Genomic DNA, 20,617 nt, shown 5'->3' on the forward strand with positions numbered 1-20,617 from the left:
CTATACATGTCTTGTTTCGTTCTGAACTTCACCTTCGTTTCCTCAATGGCTTTCATTTATTCCCAAACTCAAGTTTCTTTTCCTACTGGCTTGCAATCTCTTCTGATGGCCAGTACTTCTGATTTATGCTCTAGTTATCAGTACAAATCAGAGGGGAACTATTTCATTTTAATTTGTGAAATATCTGTCATGATTTTCACTTGCTCTGTGCCAGTATTTTTCTAGTGAGTGCTAGTCATTACAGTTTGGCTTCACATTTCTTCATTTCTTCTTATAGTTATGTTTGAGCAGATCCTGAATGGGTCTATTTTTGATTCCTCACTTCTGAAGGCAGTTTCTCTTGGGCCAGGCATCTGAAGAGGATTCACATGGAAGAAGAGACGTGCCTTGTTCAGGAGACAAGGAGCGCTTCTCCTTTTTCTAGCAGGTCTGTATGTGCACACAGGGAGGGGAAGGTATTCTTCAGCTTCTCTCTCCCCAACCTAGAGAGAGAGGTGGCTGTGGGGCTGGTCACAACATGGAGCCTCTCTCCTTCCTGCCACCACAGACCAGCTGCTCGCAGACATATCACTGTGTGCATCCTCACTCATCCAGCTTCCTCTGCATCCTGGAATCAAAAGATCCTGTGACGCTTTTGCCACTAGCTCATGTACTATCACTATTAAAAACAAAACTTTTTTTATTTTGAACTCCAGGGTGTACCTCTCACCTTGGAAAATGTGATTTGTTAGCTGTTTTTTTCTTTTCCCAAGATCTGCAGCCATGAGTTCTGTCCACTTCCTCTCATACTCCTAGTTCAATCTTTCAAAACCCTTTCCACTTATTTTCTTGTGTGGGCTTTCAGACATCTAATTTCTTCAAATATAAAGTTACATTTCTGTCTCTTTTTCTCCTAGGTGTTTGGGATCATGTTTCTTGGCAGACAAAGAAAGGATGACTTTACCATATTCAAAGCTTAAGTTCCACTTTTTTCCTCCAAAAAGAAAACAGCTTTATAAATTTCTTTGAAGATACAGTAATACACGGTTACTCCAAAGTCCAGACAGGACAGAAAGGGAGCAGAAGGAAAAAGTAAAATGTAGCCCTGGCCGGCTGGCTCTATGGTAGAGTGTCAGCCCAGTGTGTGGATGTCCGGGTTTGATTCCTGGTCAGGGCACACAGGAGAAGCGCCCATCTGCTTCTCCACCCCTCCCTCTCTCACTTCTCTCTCTCCCCCATCCCCTCCTGCAGCTATGGCCATACTGGAACAAGTTGGCCCCAGGCACTGAGAATGTCTCCATGGCCTCTGCCTCAGGTGCTAAGAAGAGCTTGGTTGCTGAGCAATAGAGCAAAGCCCCAGATGGGCGAGCATCACCCCCTAGTGGGCTTACCATGTGGATCCTAGTTGGGGCACATGCGGGAGTCTGTCTCTGCCTCCCCTCCTCTAACTAAATAAAAAAACAACAAGAAAACATAAAATGCTGTTACCTGAAATCTCGTTAACCTAAAGTAATCCATTTAACATATGATACATATCCTGATGCTTATAAATCAGCCTATTTCCATGCTTTTTTTCAAGTTAATACTGAGTATTTTCTTGGAAATACAGATCTAAATTATAATTGTAATAGCTATAAGATATTCACAAAAACTTCCTTTAGAGCAGGGGTAGTCAACCCTTTTATACATACCGCCCACTTTTGTATCTCTGTTAGTAGTAAAATTTTCTAACCACCCACCGGTTCCACAGTAATGGTGATTTATAAAGTAGAGAAGTCACTTTACTTTATAAAATTTATAAAGCAGAGTTACAGCAAGTTAAAGCATATAATAATGATTACTTACCAAGTACTTCATGTAGGATTTTTGCTAAGTTTGGCAGAATAAATCTTTATAGAACAACTTACTATAGTTAATCTATCTTTTTATTTATACTTTGGTTGCTCTGCTACCGCCCACCATGAAAGCTGGAACGCCCACTAGTGGGCGGTAGGGACCAGGCTGACTACCACTGCTCTAGAGTATTATGAGAAACCAAAATGTTTACATTTTAAAGCAATCCCATAAACCAGAAGCCATGCCCTTTAAAATATCAAATTTTCCACATTTTAGTTTTCTTGTAAATCAGAGAAAATGAGGGTTTATTCCACCAACTTTTAAAATTAAAACAAGTAGACCTAGGTCATTTAAAGCTGGGTAACTAAGGCTTCCTTTTAAAAGTTACTGTTTCCATGACCTTTGTTACTTGTATAACAAAATACACTGTTTTTTCTTGGTTTTTCATTTACAAGACAGAGAAACTCCAAACAACCAAATTATCCAAATCTTATGCCAAGGACAGATGGTCTCTGCTGGTTACTAGATAGGAGGATGGTCAAGAGAACTACGGACTGCTCCTTTTACAGCCCGAGGTGAGCTTGCACTATGGTGTCAAACAAGGGAATGTATGCCATCGTCTGCAGTCGGTGAGTTTTCATTAACCTTCTACTCTAATCCACTTCCTTAATTAACAGACTTAGAGCTATACAAACACTGAACTAGTTGTAGCTGTGAAGCGAAGGGAAAAAACATTCTGTTCCTTTTCTCAGTAGACCATAGAGACAACAATTTTTTCAACAAAACATCCCCCACACAAATGAGCAAAACTCCAGGTGACAGAGAGTGGCATGCACCAAGGTACAATAACTTTAAGTGAATGTTATCCACAAAAATATTCCAACAAGTATGTGAGAGTAAGTAGCCTGGAAGTCAGAATATGCCCCTGGCCAACAGGGTAACTTTGGATTCAGCAATAAGCAGTCAGGCACAGGAAGAACTGGAGCTGGAGAAAGCCAGGAAGGAGGCTTCACTGATTTATGAACAGTAATCGAGCCACCGCCACCAGCAGTATGTAACACGTAGGTATTAACTGTGTACCCAGGAATATCTGATTTAATCCTCACATCAACCACATAAAGTAGAAACTGTTATTATTCTAACTATATATCTGAAAATAGAAACTCTGCAAGGTTAATCTACTTGTCAGTCACACAGCTAATAAAATGGGGTGTGGAACTTGGACCCAAGGCTGTGTGACTCTCAAGGCCCATACTCGTCACTGTACTTCTGCCTCATGTGCAAACAGTCATGGGAGCGCAGAGGAGGGTCAGTGGTTCTGACTGAGGAAGGCAGAAAAGGCAGGCAGGACTTGGGAAAAAGAGGTGGAGAAAGGTCCATGTAGCAAAAGGGCACAGGAGAGGAGAGCAGAAGCAGAGTTTTTGACACTCACAAAGATGATGCCAACTACCCCCCACACACACACTGTCTGGAAAAGTGGTGTTACAGAAACTGGAAGACAAGGATGTGAGAGACAGAGACAGAAGCCTACTGCCAGGTCTGCCTCCCATCATTGTGTGGCCTGAGGTTAGTCACTTACCACTCTGGACCTCAGTGTAGGTGCCAAATAAGAAATGTAATGGAACAAAAAGAAGAAAATTACAGGCCAATATCCCTGAGAAACATAAGTGCAAAAATCCTCAACAAAATATTAGCAAACTGAATTCCATAGTACATTTAAAAAAGCATGCACCATAACCAAGTGAAAGTCATTCCTGGAATACAAGTTTGGTTCAATATCCACAAATCAATTAATGTGATACACCACATAACAAAATAAAGGATAAAAATCATGTGATGTCAATAGATTTAGAAAAAGCATTTGAAAAAATTCAGTATCCATTTATTATTAAATTTTTAAAAATCCTCTCAGCAAAGTGGGAAATACAGGGAGCATACCTGAACATAATAAAGACCATCTATGACCAACCCACAGCCGAACATCATATTCAACAGTGACAAGCTGAAAGTGTTTTCCTTAAGATCAGTAACAAGATAAAGATATCCACTTTTACCACCTTTGTTCAACATAGTTTTGGAAGTCCTAGCCTCAGCAAGCAGAAAACAAAAAGAAATAAAGGCATCCAAATTGGAAATGAAGAAGTAAAACTCATTATTTGCAGATGACATATACTATATATAAAGAACTCTAAAGATTCCACTGAAAAACTGTTATAACTATTATACATGAATTCAGTAAAATAGCAGGATACAAAATATTCAGAAATTGGTGGCCCTGGCTGGTGGCTCAGTGGATAGGGCATCGGTTCAGCATAAGGACATTCCAGGTTCAACTTCTGGTCAGGGCACAAAGGAAAAGCGACTATCTGCTTCTCCATCACTCCCTCATCCCTCCCTCTTCTGCTCCCACAGCCAGTGGCTCAAATGGTACAAGCAGGGCCCCGGGCACTGAAGTGCATTAGCCTCAGGTGCTAAAAATAGCTTGGTACTTGAGCATCAGCTCCAAATGGGGTTGCTGAGTGGATGCAAGTCAGGGCGCATGCAGAAGTCTGTCTCACTTTCTCCACTCCTCAAGAAAAGAGAGAGAGAGAGAGAGGGAAAGGAAGAAAGAAAGGGAAGGAGGGAGGGAGGGAGAGGAGGAAGGAAGGAAGGAAGGAAGAAAAAGAAATTGGTTGTATTTTTCATATACCAATAATAAATTATCAGAAAGAGAAACTTAAAAAATAATTCTACTTACAATTGCATCAACAATAATAAAATATCTAGGAATAAATTTTTTTTTTTTTTTCATTTTTCTGAAGCTGGAAACAGGGAGAGACAGTCAGACAGACTCCCGCATGCGCCCGACCGGGATCCACCCGGTACGCCCACCAGGGGCGACGCTCTGCCCACCAGGGGGCGATGCTCTGCCCATCCTGGGTGTCGCCATATTGCGACCAGAGCCACTCTAGCGCCTGGGGCAGAGGCCAAGGAGCCATCCCCAGTGCCCGGGCCATCTTTGCTCCAATGGAGCCTCGGCTGCGGGAGGGGAAGAGAGAGACAGAGAGGAAAGTGCGGCGGAGGGGTGGAGAAGCAAATGGGCGCTTCTCCTGTGTGCCCTGGCCGGGAATCGAACCCGGGTCCTCCGCACGCTAGGCCGACGCTCTATCTAGGAATAAATTTAACCATTGAGGTAAAGGACCTATACTTGGAAAGCTATAAGACAGGGAAGAAAGAAACTGAAGATGCAAATAAATGGAAGCATATATTCTGCACATGAGTAGAAGAATGAATATTGTTAAAATAGCCATACTACCCAAAGCAATCTACAGAGTCAATGCAAACCCTATCAAAATACCAATGGCATTTTTCACAAACCTAGAATAAATAATCCTAAAATTTATATGGGACTACAAAAGACCCTGGATAACCACAGAAGTCTTGAAAAAGAAAACAAAGTTTGAGGTATTACACTACCTGATATAAAACTATATTACAAGGCTATATAGCAATCAAAACAGCATGGTACTGGCAAAAAACAGACACGCAGATCAATGAAACAGAACAGAAAGCCCAAAAATAAACCCATGCCAATATGATCACTTATCTATAACAAAGGAGGCAAGAATATAAATGGAGTAAAGACAGTCTCTTTGATAACTGCTATTCAGAAAACTGAACAGATATGAAACTAGACCACTTTCTTATACCATATATAAGAATAAATTAAAAATCAATTAAAGACTTTAATGTAAGACCTGAAGCCTTAAAACTCCTAGAAGAAAACAGGCAGTAAACTCTTTGACATCCTTCTTAGTAATATTTTTTTGTATCTGTCTCCTTGGACAAGGGTAGCAAAAGAAAAATAAACAAATGGGACTACATCAAACTAAGAAGTTTTTGTGCAGCAAAGGAAAGGACAACAAAATGAAAAGACAACACACTAAATGGAAGCAGATATTTGCCAGTGATACAGCTGATAAAGTGTTAATATCCAAAATACATAAATCCACACAACTTAACACCAAAAAAACAAAACAAAAAATAGTTTAAAAAATGGGCAGAGGGCCTGACCAGTGATGGTGCAGTGGATAGAGCATCGACTAGGGATGCTGAGGTCCCCAGTTCGAAACCCCGAGATCACTGGCTTGAGTGTGGGATCATCAACACGACCCCACTGATGCTGGTGTAAGCTCAAGATCGCTGGGTTGAGCAAGGGGCCACTGGCTTGGCTTGAGGCCTCCAGTCAAGGCACATATGAGAAGTAATTAATGAACAACTAAAATGCCACAACTATGAGTTGATGCTGCTCATCTCTCCCTCTTCCTATCTTTCTAAAAAAAAGGGGGGGTCAGAGGAACTCAATAAACATTTCTCTGAAGAGGACATACAGTTGGCCAACAGACATGAAAAAATATTCAATGTCACTAATCATCAAGGAAATGCAAATTAAAACCACAATATAGCATCTCAAACTGGTTAGAATAGCTATCATCAATAAATCAACAAACAGTAAGTGTTAGTAAGGATGTGGAGAAAAGGGAACCCTCGTGCACTATTGGTGGGATTGTAAATTGGTATAGCCTCTACAAAAACCAGTACAGAAGTTCCTCAAAAAATTAAAAACAGAAATACCATATGACCTAGCAATTCTACTTCTGGGTATTTATCTAAAGAAATCCAAAACACTAAGATGCCTGACCTGTGGTGGTGCAGCAGATAAGAGTGTTGACCTGGGACGCTGAGTTCCCAGGTCCAAAACCCCAAGGTCGCCAGCTTGAGCGTGGACTCAACCGGCTGGAGGACCGAGTCACTGGCCTGAGTGTGTGATCATCGAAGAGATACCATGGTCACTGGCTTGAGCGTAAAGGTTGCTGGCCTGAGCCAAGGTTACTGACTTGAGTAAGGGGTCACTGGCTCAGCTGGAGTCCCTGGTCAAGGCACGTATGAGAAGCAATCAATTAACAACTAAAGTGCTACAAGTATTAAGTTGATGTTTCTCACTTCTCTCCCTTCTTATCTCTATATCTCTCTCAAAAAAAAAATCAGAAGAAATCCAAAACACTAATTCAAAAAAATATATGCACCCATGTTCACTGAAACATTATTCAAAATAGACAAGATATGAAAGTAACGTAAGTGTCCATCTATGGATGAATGGATAAGGAAGATATAGTACATATGTATATAATGAAATATTGCTCAGCCATAAGAAAATGATATCTTACCATTTGCGACAACATGGATGGACCAAAAGGGTATTATGCTAAAGTGAAATAATTCATACAGGGAAAGACAAGTATCGTATAGTTTCATTGATATGATGTGGAATCTAAAAAACAAAACAAACTCAAAGACATAGAGAACAGATTGATGGTTGCCAGATGGAAGAGGGGTTGGGGGTAGGGTAGAAAAGGTGAAGGGATTAAGAAGTACTAACTGGCAGGTATAAAAAACAGTCAAGGAGAAAGACAAAAAACAAAAACCAAAAAAACAGTCAAGGGGATATAAAGTACAGCCTAGGAAATATAGTCAATAATAATGCAATAACTGTATGGTGTTGCTTGGGTTCTAGACTTATTGCAATGATCACTTTGTAGGTTATATAAATGTCTAATCGCTATGTTGTACAGCTGAAACTGAAACTAATATAATATTGTATGTCAACTGCAATTGAAAAATAAAAAGTAAAATATTTTTTAAAAGAAATGTAATGGGCTCTCAGGTTCTGGTCTATAGAACATAATATACTATCTTTTTATTATATATAAATTTCCTACTGTGAGGAGGACATAACGTAGCTGTTCAATCAGCAGGTTTGGATGTGAAATTGTCATTCATTCATTCATTTCAACAAATATTTACAGAGCACTTTTTATGCACTAAAACCTATAATGAGTGCTGAAGTCATAGAAATAAAAATACAGATTCTATCTTCTCGAAGCTAAATATTGAGGGCTAGAAAATATTAACAAATAATTACAACACTTTGTGAATGTTTAACAACAAATGCTGTACAGAGTGTGACTGAGCAGTAACTGATTAACTCAGCCAGAGTGGGAATCACCGACGTTCTCAGAAGAGTGATGCCTGCTGAGGTGACTCTGGAAGGAAATGGAGGGCTCTGGCAGGGTAAGAGAAAAGAGCATTCTAGAAATAGAAAATATTATTGCAAAGGCAGGTATGAAACCACACAGAAAAGCGGATGGATAACTGTGGTTGAGATGAAAGATTCTAGGGAGAGGCTGCGGAGAGGGCAGGGTCAAGTGACAGAGAACCCAACACCCTGCCAGGTCTCGGGAACTAACAGTGGTGCAGTCAGATAACCAGGTACAAATACCAGGTTACAACAATAAAACGGGACAATCAGCAGCAGCTAGAGGGCCTGAGCTGCTCCTCCATTCCCTGCTGGCTTCTTCATGGCCAGCACTGCAGTGAGTGAGTGATTCAGTCTAAGGTAGCAGGGAAGCAGTGGGCTGGGGACCAGAAAGACAGCGTCTGGAAGATCGTGCCCAAGTGGGGTGGATTCAACAGAGGCCACGGAGGCCAGAGCACCCATGTCACAGGTTCAAGGAACTGACGACATTCCACAGGCAGGAGACAAAACTCTGCACCAGTCATAATGGTATTTTTAAACATCTCTAGGACTTCACATGGGCAAAGAGAGTTGAAATGGTGTGCAGGCTCCAATGAGTAGAACTAGAACAGGCCAGTGGAAGAAACAGATGTCTGTTTCAAAGTAAGGGAGAACTATCTGTGACAGCCTCTGTAGGTGGCATTCTCAGTAACAGCCCCCTTTTCCCTTGATGGCAGGTGAAGCAGAGCGCGTACACAGAAACCCTGGCCAGTGGCGAAATCTGTGTGGGGGGGGATGTTTTATGGGAAACTGCTTCCTCCCTGCTCAAAGAGTGGCCCTTCCTGCCTGAGGCCACACTATGTGAGTACATGACACTTGAGATAGAGCCACGACTTTGTATCAGAAGGCAGACAAGTTACCTCAGAGCTGCAGAATGAACCAGCCTACAACATCTCTAGATGTCTTGTTATGTGAAAAAGGTAAGTTGCTTTTTAGCTGTGAATGCTGTGAGCTGCCGCTGAGCCCTGACCAACGTGTTCTAGTGTTCAGAGATGAGCACAGAAAGGTCCTGACCGGGGCTTGGCAGGAATACTGTAAAGTGGGGTCAGTCCTTATGTTCCTACCTAAGGTTTTGTAGACTGTTTTACTACTGTGCCTGCACATAATTGTACTCAGCACCACAGAAACACATTCAAGTCAGGGAAAAAGGACTAAGTGGAAGGAAAATCCTGTGTGTTTGGTTATAAGATGACGACAAAGTGCAATGGGATGTTCTAAGTACAGAAAGGAGACTTTGGTTTAAAAAATAAAAAGTAAAAATTGTCTCTGCAAATTTGTGAATGAAGCTCCAAAGTTCAAAGTTTAATAAAGAAAGGGAGAAAAGGACTCATGAGGACAGAACCGATTTGCAGAAGTCTGAAGCAAATATAGGTATGGGGGAAGGGAAAGGCAGAAATATAAGAAAAAAATTTTAAGTTTCTAACAAGAGCCACACTAATTTATTTTTTAAAATAACTTAATAAAAAGTTATTCATTAAAAAAAAAGTTCTGGCTTGAAGGATCCCACTACCTATGATTAAAATAAGAAAACTAACTAAATACGCCCATTATTATTAACAAAGATTTTCAAGGCAGTGCTGCCTAAATGAAACCCCAGAATTCTGTCCCCTCCAGAGGGCTTTTGTGTGGTCTCCAGCTTCACGAACATTTTATTCTCTAGGTCTCTCCTGGGAAACTACTTCCTGTTCCCATTGATCCTTTTCAGCAGACTCCAGTTTAACTCAGTATGTCCTGTGTCCGAAACATGGGCAATGAAACTCGCTGCACACAAGAGAAGAGTTAAAGTAAGACAGAGCTTAATGCTCTCCGGAACACGACAGCTGACTGGAAAGGACAGAACAGGGGCCACATCCCCTTGCTGGCAAGTAAGGGAGGGGCCAGGCAGGAGGTGAGATTTGAGGTGAGCCTTGAAGGGCAGGCAGAATTTGAGAGGCAAAGAAGACAGAGGAGGTATAACCCAAATGAATCCCACAATCAAGCAAGCAACGAGGGTTTTCCCTATCAAACTGTCAAATACTCGGAACAGATTAACACTTTCAGTAGGAATGTAATTTGGCGCATTTGTAAGAATAATTTAGTGGTATATACACCAAGTTTTTAAAATACTCATGCTCTTGGATTTAGCAGTTCAACATACATCTCCTAAAGAAAAACCATATTCTGTACCCTGTGCATACATTGCATTCTCAGAAAAAGGCTTAGGAAAAGTTTAAGAATAATTATGGTGTGGGAAGAAAGGTTTACTTATAAAATTATTTGGATAGTCCCTACCACATTGTTTATAATAGGCAAATGCTGTCCCCAAGTAATTAAATACTATCTCTACACAATGTAATACTATGACATGTTTACAATAATAAAAGTACATTAACTGACATGGAATGTGTTCACATAAGCTTTAAGAGCAGGTTTCAGAACAATGTCCTGCAAGAGACCTTCATGTGCTTTTTAGATGTATATATATCCACAGAAAATATAACAACAAAAGAATCAACAATTTTCTCTACCTGGTAAAACAACAGACAATTTTTATTTTGTTTGCTTATCTGTATTTTCAAGTTTTCTAGAGGGAACATATATCATTTCACATTAAAAAAGAAAGGCATGGGGCCCTGGTCTGTTGGCTCAAGTGGTAGAGTGTCGGCCTAGCATGTATCCACATGGGCAATGAAACACCTAGCATGAATCCCAGGTTTGATTCCCAGTCAGGGCAAACAGGATAAGTGACCATCTACTTCTCCACCCTCCCCCTCTCCCTTTTCTCGCTCTCTTTTCCCGTTCGGCAGCCGAGGCTCCATTGGAGCCAGTTGGCTTGGGCGCGAAGGATGGCACCATGGCCTCCACCTCGGGCACTAAAATGACTCCGGTTACAATGGAGCAACAGCCCCAGATGGGCAGACCATCGCCACCTAGTGGGCTTGCTTGCCAGATGGATCCCAGTAGGGACACATGCAAGAGTCTGTCTCTCTGCCTCCCCACTTCTCACTTAAGAAAAATACAAATAATAAATAAATAAATAAAGAAAGAAAGAAAGAAAGAAAGAAAGACATGGGCCCTGGCCAGGTAGCTCAGCATTGTCTTGATATGCCAAAGTTGCAGGTTCAATCCCTGGTCAGGGCACATACAAGAATCAACCAATGAATACATAAATAAGGCAAATAACAAATTGATGTTTCTCTCTCTCTTCATTTCTCTTTCTTCCTAAAATCAATAAAAATAATTTTAAAATGAAACAAATATATGAATTATGCAAATTTTCTAAGATACATGAGTAAAAATTTAAATTTAGTAAAAATTCCACAAAAATTATTGTGCAAATGTTGGAGAGGCTGTGGAGAAAAAGGAACCCTCATACACTGTTGGTGGGAATGTAAAGTAGTACAACCATTATGGAAGAAAGTATGGTGGTTCCTCAAAAAACTGAAAATAGAACTACCTTATGACCCAGCAATCCCTCTACTGGGTATATACCTCAAAAACTCAGAAACATTGATATGTAAAGACACATGCAGCCCCATGTTTATTGTAGCATTGTTCACAGTGGCCAAAACATGGAAACAACCAAAAAGCCCGTCAATAGATGACTGGATAAAGAAGATGTGGCACATATACACTATGGAATACTACTCAGCCATAAGAAATGATGACATCAGATCATTTACAGCAAAATGGTGGGATCTTGATAACATTATACGAAGTGAAATAAGTAAATCAGAAAAAACCAGGAACTGCATTATTCTATACGTAGGTGGGACATAAAAGTGAGACTAAGAGACATTGATAAGAGTGTGGTGGTTACGGGGGGAGGGGGGAAAGGGAGGGGGAAAGGGAGAGGGAAAGGGAGAGGGGGAGGGGCACAAAGAAAACTAGACAGAAGGTGACAGAGGACAATCTGACTTTGGGTGATGGGTATGCAACATAATTGAACGACAAGATAACCTGGATATGTTATCTTTGAATATATGTATCCTGATTTATTGATGTCACTCCATTAAAAAAATAAAATTATTAAAAAAAAATTGTTGTGCAATGCAACATTTTGCAAGTTGACAGTGAATACCATTGCCTAGTCATCGCTGCAAATTTCCTTGAAAGGACAGAAATACCTACAGAGAAAGGCAGACTGTTTTAGCAGAGCTCCATTTTAATACTTCATTCTGGTTCCACATGGATGGTGAAGCACCCCTCCTAAGACATTACCTTCCTCAGAGAGGGGGCTGTCTCTTTAGTATGGATTGGTCTCCAGCCTCCTGATCCTCAAATACATTCATCTGCAAAGAGAAGTATGCCTTCTTCTTCCTTTCATATCTGCTTAGGAAGTAGACTGTCAAATATTAGATTAAAATTTTAGGGAAATCTGGCTGTCAGTCCAGACCACAGCTCATTCTAAAGTGCAGTGACTCTCCAATGGGGCCCTCAGGTCCTCCCAGTGGGCAAAAACAACAGACCCAAAAACAAAAGACCTGCCTGACCTGTGGGTGTGCAGTTGATAAATCATGACCTGGAGATGCTGAGGTCGCCAGTTCAAAACCCTCAGCTTGCCCGGTCAAGGCACATACAACAAGCAACCAATGAACAACTAAAGTGAAGCAACTATGAGTTGATGGTTCTCGATGTTCCCCTCCACTCTCTGTAAAATCAATAAGAAAAAGAGAGACCTTTCCTTGTCCTTACAAACAAATGACAATTCTTTAGGTTCTCAGTGACTAAGAATCACATCATAGTAACCTATTTATTGAGACACTGACCTACAAAATTTGGGGTGTTCGTAAATCAAATTCCATGTTACTACATGTTAGGTAATACCTAACTGTTACCACAGTTAGGTAGTATTTTTTTTTTTAACAAAGCTTATAGTGCACAGCAAGAAAAACATGTTAGTTACATCATGAACCAGGAATATATACAAACACACATAACTGAAACACAAGTTTCATAATATTTACTTTTACTATATTCAAGGCACTATTTTAAAGTCCATCTCATTTAAAAGTCATCTAGAGAAAGAAGTCCCTCTTCTGAGGGGCGGGATCTGGGTCCCCTCCCCTTGAATATGGGAAGGCACGTATCTGGTTCAACTAACAGAAAACCTGCTCTCCAGATACTTCCTTTAGGGGCCTTCTTTCTTGGAACCCCAGTAGCACACTGTGAGATGTCCAGACCACACAAAGAGGAGCTCTGGTCAACAATCCCAAATAATCTACCTGCCTTCAAGGCACCCAGCCCATGGACCAGACATGTGAGTAAAGAAGCCTTCACACAATTCTAACTCATAGCCACTCAGGTCACTCCCTGCCATCCCAGGGCCCTGGCATCAAGTCACAGAGACAAGCCACTCCTTACCATGCCCTATCCGAATTCCTGGTCCAGAATTCATGAGCATAATAAAATGATTGGTGTTTAGTGCCACTAAGTGTGGGGTGGTTTGTTACACAGCAGTAACTGGGACAATTAGTGCTGGACATAACTTGCAAAACTGAGCACAATCCATTAGTGGGCAGTTTGACAAACACTGGTTTAGGGGACACTGATTCAATACCTGAAGCCTGACATTCAACCACACAAACTTAAAAGGTCCCCTGAGTCTGTGCATACTCAAGACGAAATTTTTGTAACTGTGAATGGACAGGATGGGATGGGACAGGACAAGACGGGATGGGACAGGTTGGGACGGGGTGGGAAAAGCGGAATAAGGCAAACAATAAGGTGTTTGGCCCATATAAGTGGGCCAGCATCAAAAAGGCTTGAGACTCACTGGGGCCAAGTTCTGAAGTGCAAAGGTGGATCATGTTGTCCTGGTTTTAGTCTCAGGGTATTCCCAGCTTCCTAAGGAGGGTTCAATGTTCCTACATAACTATTTGCCAAAAAAGATATTTAAGACTGCCATGCTCCACACAAACTGTTTTGGTCTGAAGGCTGCCTATTAACTTCTATCCACCTTCAATGCTGGCAGCCCTGTCAACAGTTTCAAACTTTCCTGTTAATGTATAACTCTCATCTAAATATAGAAATCAGATAAATATTTTAAGGATTATTAGATTCTTTTTTTAAAAAATGGGAGAGGAAGTAAGAAGCATTTCTGGTGGATGGAGAGTGCCCAGCAGGCCTGGGGCCAGAGACCTTAACATTAATTGGTCAGTTGGGCTTTTGGTTTCCTCCTTTAAAAGTCACTGGTTAAATGGCTAATTTACTGGCCCTGAGGAAAAAACAGGAAATTCATGTCTGGATAGGATTACCCGGAAGGATAGCTTCAAACAGGAGCACTGAGGGAAGACCGCACAGGCAGGGAAGATCTTGAAGCTAGTGCTCCTCATGAGAGTAAGTCATCTACGGACCTGGCCTGGCGGGAGTGTCCCCGAAAGGAAAGGTCCACATCAGAGAGAAGCAGGAGTGGGGGCTGGAGGAACTCTCCAATCAGATCCAGGACTTACAGTGGCCTTAGGACATGGAAAGCATATTTCTATTACTTCTCAGTGACCATGAAAGCAAGGACACACACCTCTGAGCTTGAGACAGTGAAAGACCAACCAGAAGGAACCGGAAACCATTACAAAGGCCTGAACTAACTTGATGTAGTCGCAGCATACCTTCCCCTGACCTATCGAGGGAAATGTTCTACTCTTACAACAGATAAATCTGTTTTTTTTTTTCTGTTTTTAACCTGACTGTGCTATTGTTCAATGCATTCTTTAATATACAGTGCATGCAGGCCATTTGTTTCTGTGAAACTGTGTCTGGGGCAATTGGTAAGCTAAAGTCACTGTTTGGGAGGGACTGGTCTCCCCAGTAGCAGCAGCAGTCCCCTTAACACATTTAAGCAACAAGCACCAGCATGAGACATAGCAGCAGAGAAACTAGATAAGACCGAGTTTTGCTGGGTATGCAGATACCCAGTGATAATCAACAGGAGATGAGGCACGGACAAACAGGCTGGGAAATTTGGCGTCACTGGGGAAGACAGAATATACACCATTTTCTTTTTACCTCTTCTATTATGTGTAAAGAAAAGCAAAAGGGATGTTAACGAGACAGAAACTAAAGCCTCAGGAGGGTGACCAGATGGACTGTGGCTGGCACACATAAAAATTAGTTGGTCCTTAAAAAACAACTCTGTTTAACTGCATGGTACTTGGCTGAGGTCAAACTAAAAAAGGGCCTTGTGTCTACAGAAAAAGATTCAAGATGAGCAGACAAAGAAAAGTCACCTATTAGGAGTCAGTTTCATACAGTTCAACCAAATATGTGTCAGACACTCTGCCAGGGACGCAAAGACGCAGTCCCCACATCTACCGAGGAAGTCCTGGTCTAGAGAAGAAAACAAGCAGTGAGGACATGAAGTGCTACCTGTTGAGCTGGAGGTGAGCACAGACCAGAGGATTCAAGAGAGTCTTAAAAGAAGTGAGCTCAGACCTCACTCTTGAAGGGAAAGCAGGGGTTGGCCAGGGAAGGGGGCTATAGGAAGAAACAATACAAGAAAGGACCCAGGGACACCTGTGCGCATACCACTCTCCACGAGCTTAAAGGCGTCTTTGGAGGCTTGTGGAGAGTAGTCCCAGCACAGCTCCAGACCCAGCTGTCCCCGGTGCCCTGGCAGACAAAATGCCACCTTCCTTTAAGGTTGTCCATGCACTCTGCTACCATGCTTCATTCCTGCTCAGCTCTCCCTCCTTCCCTGAATACTGAACATTGGAACACAGTCATCCCCTGTCCACCAATGTCCAGCCATCAACCTGGTGGTGTCAGTATCCATGTAAATGATCCATCGGCACTTTCAACAACTTCCTTTACAACCCTGCGATCCTCACCTCCACCCTACTCCACTCCAGCCCTTCATCAGCCATGACTGCCCACACTAGAAACGCTCAACTCCAACATCCTACTCTATCCCGCCAGCTCTCAGGAACTCTTATGCCTCCTCTTACAATTCTCTCACACCCAATCCGTGCACTCTTCTATTTTCTTCTCAATTTACTACTTTTCCCACCCTGTACTGGCCACGTGGTCCATTACTCAAACCATCTCTCCAGACAAAGTTCTACCCTCTCATCCCACCTTCATCTTTCCCACCTGCCCTCCCTTGACTTTCCCATACAGTATGTGGTACAATGAATGCAACTGTTCACTGCCTCATCTACACCCGGGCTCCAGGACGCTGCTGGAGAGAATCACAGCCTTGCACACCGAGGTCACCAAAAACTCATGGTCTCCACGCCCAGCCAGAAATCTTTCAATGAGCCCTCATTCCTTGTGTCCTTCTCTATTCAGCGATGTGCTCAGGGTCTGACTCTTGGGACTGACCTCCCACTCTCAGGATTATGACCTTACTATTTCATAATGAAAAAAGGAAGCAATCAGGCAATTAACTCCTTAAAATATGTACCTACTCCTGACCTACAAACACAACAGTGTTCATTCTCATGCTCACTTCCTTCCCTCCAGTCTTCCTAAAAGAAATGTCCTTCCTCTTGCCCAGAGCTAATCCTACCACCTAGGCCCACCTCTTCAAAGATCCCAATAGTCCTCTCTGCCCTACTCATGAAGATCTCTTCTGATTCTTTCCCTTTAGCATGTAAACATGCTCATATATCTCCCACTTAACAAAATCTTCCTTTGACCTATTAGATATAAATCCATGACCTTTCTGGAAAAGGCAGCCTCAGCTGGCTTATTCTAGTTGATATATGATCTGTGTCACAGACATCTCACAGAACCACGTTTAACACCCAAGCACTGCTGCCTAGACTGTGGATTAGTGCTGGAGCTAAAAGGACAGCAGACAGGCAGAGGCAGTGTGTTACTCAAACCATGTACCGGGGACAGAACTGGACCGAACCAGGTTCTGTAGAGAAATGCAAAGCATCCATGTATCTGGACCAATGTTGAGATCTGTTTTTTTCCATAAAGTTGCTGCATTGTCAACTAAAAAGATACAAGACAGATCTCAAACGGCTGAATAACAAACTGTCAAAATATGCTATCCAGGATTTAAAACTTGCCAACATGGTAATAATTGTTTCAGGCAAAAATCATCAATGAATGGTAAAACTAGTTGGTGAAGTTTAGTGAGAAAAAGAGGTGAACTCAAAGAATCTGCCCACAAAATATTAATCTCAAGGGGAAAAACAGCAAGGGAACCCAGCATACACCATTGTAATCAAGGAGCCCCAGAAAACAGCACCAGTGATGCAATAAAGGGACATGCTGAGCCCTCTGAAGGGCTGCACCGAGGAGGACACACACCACTTCTGTGGTGCTCCTGCCAAAAGGGCATCACCTGACTCATCATAGAAAACAGCCGATAAAACTAAAATACTGAAAACTTGACAAGATAACTGGCCTGTACTCTTCAAAAATGACTAAATCCTGTCCTGGCCGGTTGGCTCAGTGGTAGAGCGTCGGCCTGGCGTGCAGAGGTCCTGGGTTCGATTCCCGACCAGGGCACACAGGAGAAGCGCCCATCTGCTTCTCCACCCCTCCCCCTCTCCTTCCTCTCTGTCTCTCTCTTCCCTTCCCGCAGCCAAGGCTCCATTGGAGCAAAGATGGCCCGGATGCTGGGGATGGCTCCTTGGCCTCTGCCCCAGGCGCTAGAGTGGCTCTGGTCGTGACAGAGTGACGCCCCGGAGGGGCAGAGCATAGCCCCCTGGTGGGCGTGCGGGTGGACCCCGGTCAGGCGCATGCGGGAGTCTGACTGTCTCTCCCCGTTTCCAGCTTCAGAAAAATACAAAAATAAAAAATAAAAAATGACTAAATCCTAAAGACAAATACCAAGGCACTGCCTCACACTGAAGCTAACTGACAACATGGGGGATCTCAGAGTGGATTCAAGATTAGAAAATAATTTTTTCTTTTGTTATAAAGGAAATTAGTGGGACAAGTAGTGAAATTTGAGTAAGGTCTATGGATTAGACAACAGTCCTGTAACAATATTAATTTCATGACTCTGATAACTGTATTGATTATAGAAAATATCAGTTTTTAGGAAATACAATTGAAGTATTATTTAAGGGTAAAAGGGTCTGCAACTTACTTTCAAATGGTTTAGAAAATAATGACAAGGGGCCTGAACAGGCAGTGGCACAGGGGATAAAGCGTCAGACTGGGACATGGAGGACTCAGGTTCGAAACCCCAAGGTCACCGGCTTGAGCGTGGGCTTACCAGCTTAAGCCTGAAGGTCGCTGGCTTGAACAAGGGGGTCACTCACTCTGCTGAAGCCTCTCCTCACTCCGGTCAAGGCACATATGAGAAAGCAATCAATGAACTAAGAAGCCACAACAAAGAACTGATGCTTTTCATCTCTCTCCCTTCCTGTCTGCCTGTCCCTATCTGTCCCTCTGTCTTTCTCTGTGTCTCTGTCAAAAATAATAATAATGACATGGGTACAGATAGAGAGCAAATGATAAAAGCATGCAGTAAAACATTAAGATTTGGGCAATCTGTATAAAGAGTATGCAGAAATTCTTCGTATTATATGTTTTCAACTTTTCTGTAAGTCTGAGATTATTTCAAAATTTAAAAATAGTTTTGCTTTTTTTTTTTTTAAGCCCAGAATTGTGGGAAGCACAAAGAGAAATTGTCCAAAACCAAAACTGTGGTAGAGGACTTGAAAATGCCTCTTTCCTTCTTTGGCAGATTGGATATGGCCAAAACAAACAGAAACAGGATTTGGAAGATTAATAAGCGTGATTTAACTGATATACTCAGAACTGTGTACCTGAGAGAAAATGTGCAAATGCCTATAGATATTTAAATAAAGGAGCAATTTAAACAAAGATACATATTTAAATAAAGCCTCCTCCCTGGACTCATTTCTGACTTTAAGAGTAGCTCCATTTGTGTTCGGATCACTGCAGCACCTTCAGAGTGCTGAGAGAAAGTGGATAAGAAGAGAATCCTAGCCCCAGGGACTCCAAAAACACTATCCCCCACCCAAGCCCTCCAAAGACCCAAGAACCTGTTTAAGTGAGAGGAAGGGAGAAAGAGAGACAGACTCCCGCATGCACCCTGACCAGAATCCACCTGGCAACCCCTGTCTGAGATCGATGCTAAATCAACCGAGCTATCCTTAATGCCTGGGGCCGATGCTCGAACCAACAGCCACTGGTTGCGAGAGGGGAAGAGGGAGAGAAGGGGGAGAGGGAAGTGGGGAAAGAAGCAGATGGTCACTTCTCCTGTGTGCCGTGACCAGGGATTGTACCCAGGACATCCATACACTGGAACAACGCTCTATCCACTGAGCCAACTAGCCAGAGTCCCAAGAACCTTTTCAAAATCTTTATTATGAACATTTTCAAACATGCACAAAAATAAAAGTATAAAGAATTTCGAGTGACGTCACGGAAATGGCGCCGTGAGCAGCGCGTCCAACAGCTCTCCCCTAAATCACAACAAATTTATCAACTAGAAACAGAAAAATTTATCCTCGGAGCATTCCGGAGTTCCACACAAACTGATAGCGAAAGGACTGTTATCACTTGAATCTGAGAGACGAGGGTGTGGAGGAATCTACCACAGGGACGTTCTTTCAAACCGCAAGGAAGTGCGCCTGTGGTGAGTCAGCCCATATACTTGGGAACCGCGGGCTGCCGCGAGCGGCCGACGCAAGCCGCCGCCGCGAGCCACCGCAAGCCCCCGCGAGCAGCCGGGCGCGCGCCCGGTCCGGTTGAGCACCGCTGACGTTCCCAGCGGCCCGCACACTGCGAGTGGGGGTCGCCGGCCACCGGTGCCCGGAGCGCCCCATTCGCACCCAGGGCGCCCTGCTGGCCCGCACACCCAGGGGGCTCCATTATCCTGCGCCTGGTGCGGTCCAGCCGCCAGCGGTGGGGCGAGCGGGAGAGGATTGGGAGATTCTCTCCGTGGGCGGGGCACCTCACCCAGCCATTCAAGCTAACAATCAAGCGTTGGGGGAGGGGCGCGCGCGCAGGCAGCCTAAAATACCTTCGGAAGCACAGCTGCGTCCCAATCACTGAAATTAGCTTAACCCATGAAATCTGCGCACCCTCAGTTCTATTTGATAAGATCTCTCTCAGTTCAGCGATCCAAGACAAGAGGCGTGATATTTTTTAGTGCCTCTCGCTAAAGGGGCGGGGGCAACTTCTGATTGATAGAGCCTCCATATTCAGGGATAAACGCTAACAAGAAGGACTTGGCAGATAATAAGGTCTATACTACACTAGTCGTAAGCAGAGACTAGTGCCTCTTCTTCCCTGCAAAAGCAGGCTACAAAGTGTGGAAAGCCTGGGTTGAGAGGTCCAACTAAATGATAGGCGCTGAACAGTCACCTTGACAACAATTGACTCCCACCCCCCGCCTGATTACACTGGAGGACCTGACTGTCAGAGCCTTTCCCAAAGCCTTGCACTGAGTGGGGATAGAGTGGGGATTTCCCAGCTCTTTGAGCCTCTTACTCCTCAGGCAGAAGCAGTTGCAGCCTTATAGCTGGATCACCAGGCTGCTAATTCAGAAAGGGGGGACTAGGAGAGAGAATCCAGGAAAGCAAACTCTCTCATCGTTGGACCCTGCAAACGCCAACAAGCCTTTACTTCCAGCAAGACTAAAGCCAATTATATGACATTGCCATAGAATCCCATCAACTGCAAATCCCTACCTAAGAGTGACACAGGGGCAGAGCCTGGGGTACAAAGTCACCGACCAGGAAGAGGGAGAGAAAAGAAAAAGGAAGAAGTTAA

The 20,617-nt window shown here is 43.1% G+C and overlaps 1 protein-coding gene and 1 long non-coding RNA gene across 4 annotated transcripts in view; one reads left to right on the forward strand and one right to left on the reverse strand.

Annotated features, from left to right (window-relative positions):
* Window positions 1-20,617, reverse strand: part of PDE8A (phosphodiesterase 8A) — a 165,710-nt gene that overhangs the window by 97,205 nt on the left and 47,888 nt on the right. The window lies entirely within an intron of this gene.
* LOC136310287 (uncharacterized) lies at window positions 7,855-18,647 on the forward strand. Its single transcript, XR_010726538.1, has 3 exons — window positions 7,855-7,926; window positions 8,608-8,850; window positions 18,561-18,647. It is a non-coding gene; the product is annotated as an uncharacterized lncRNA (long non-coding RNA).

Source organism: Saccopteryx bilineata, chromosome 7 (assembly GCF_036850765.1).
Source record: "Saccopteryx bilineata isolate mSacBil1 chromosome 7, mSacBil1_pri_phased_curated, whole genome shotgun sequence".
Taxonomy (NCBI): Eukaryota; Metazoa; Chordata; class Mammalia; order Chiroptera; family Emballonuridae; genus Saccopteryx; species Saccopteryx bilineata.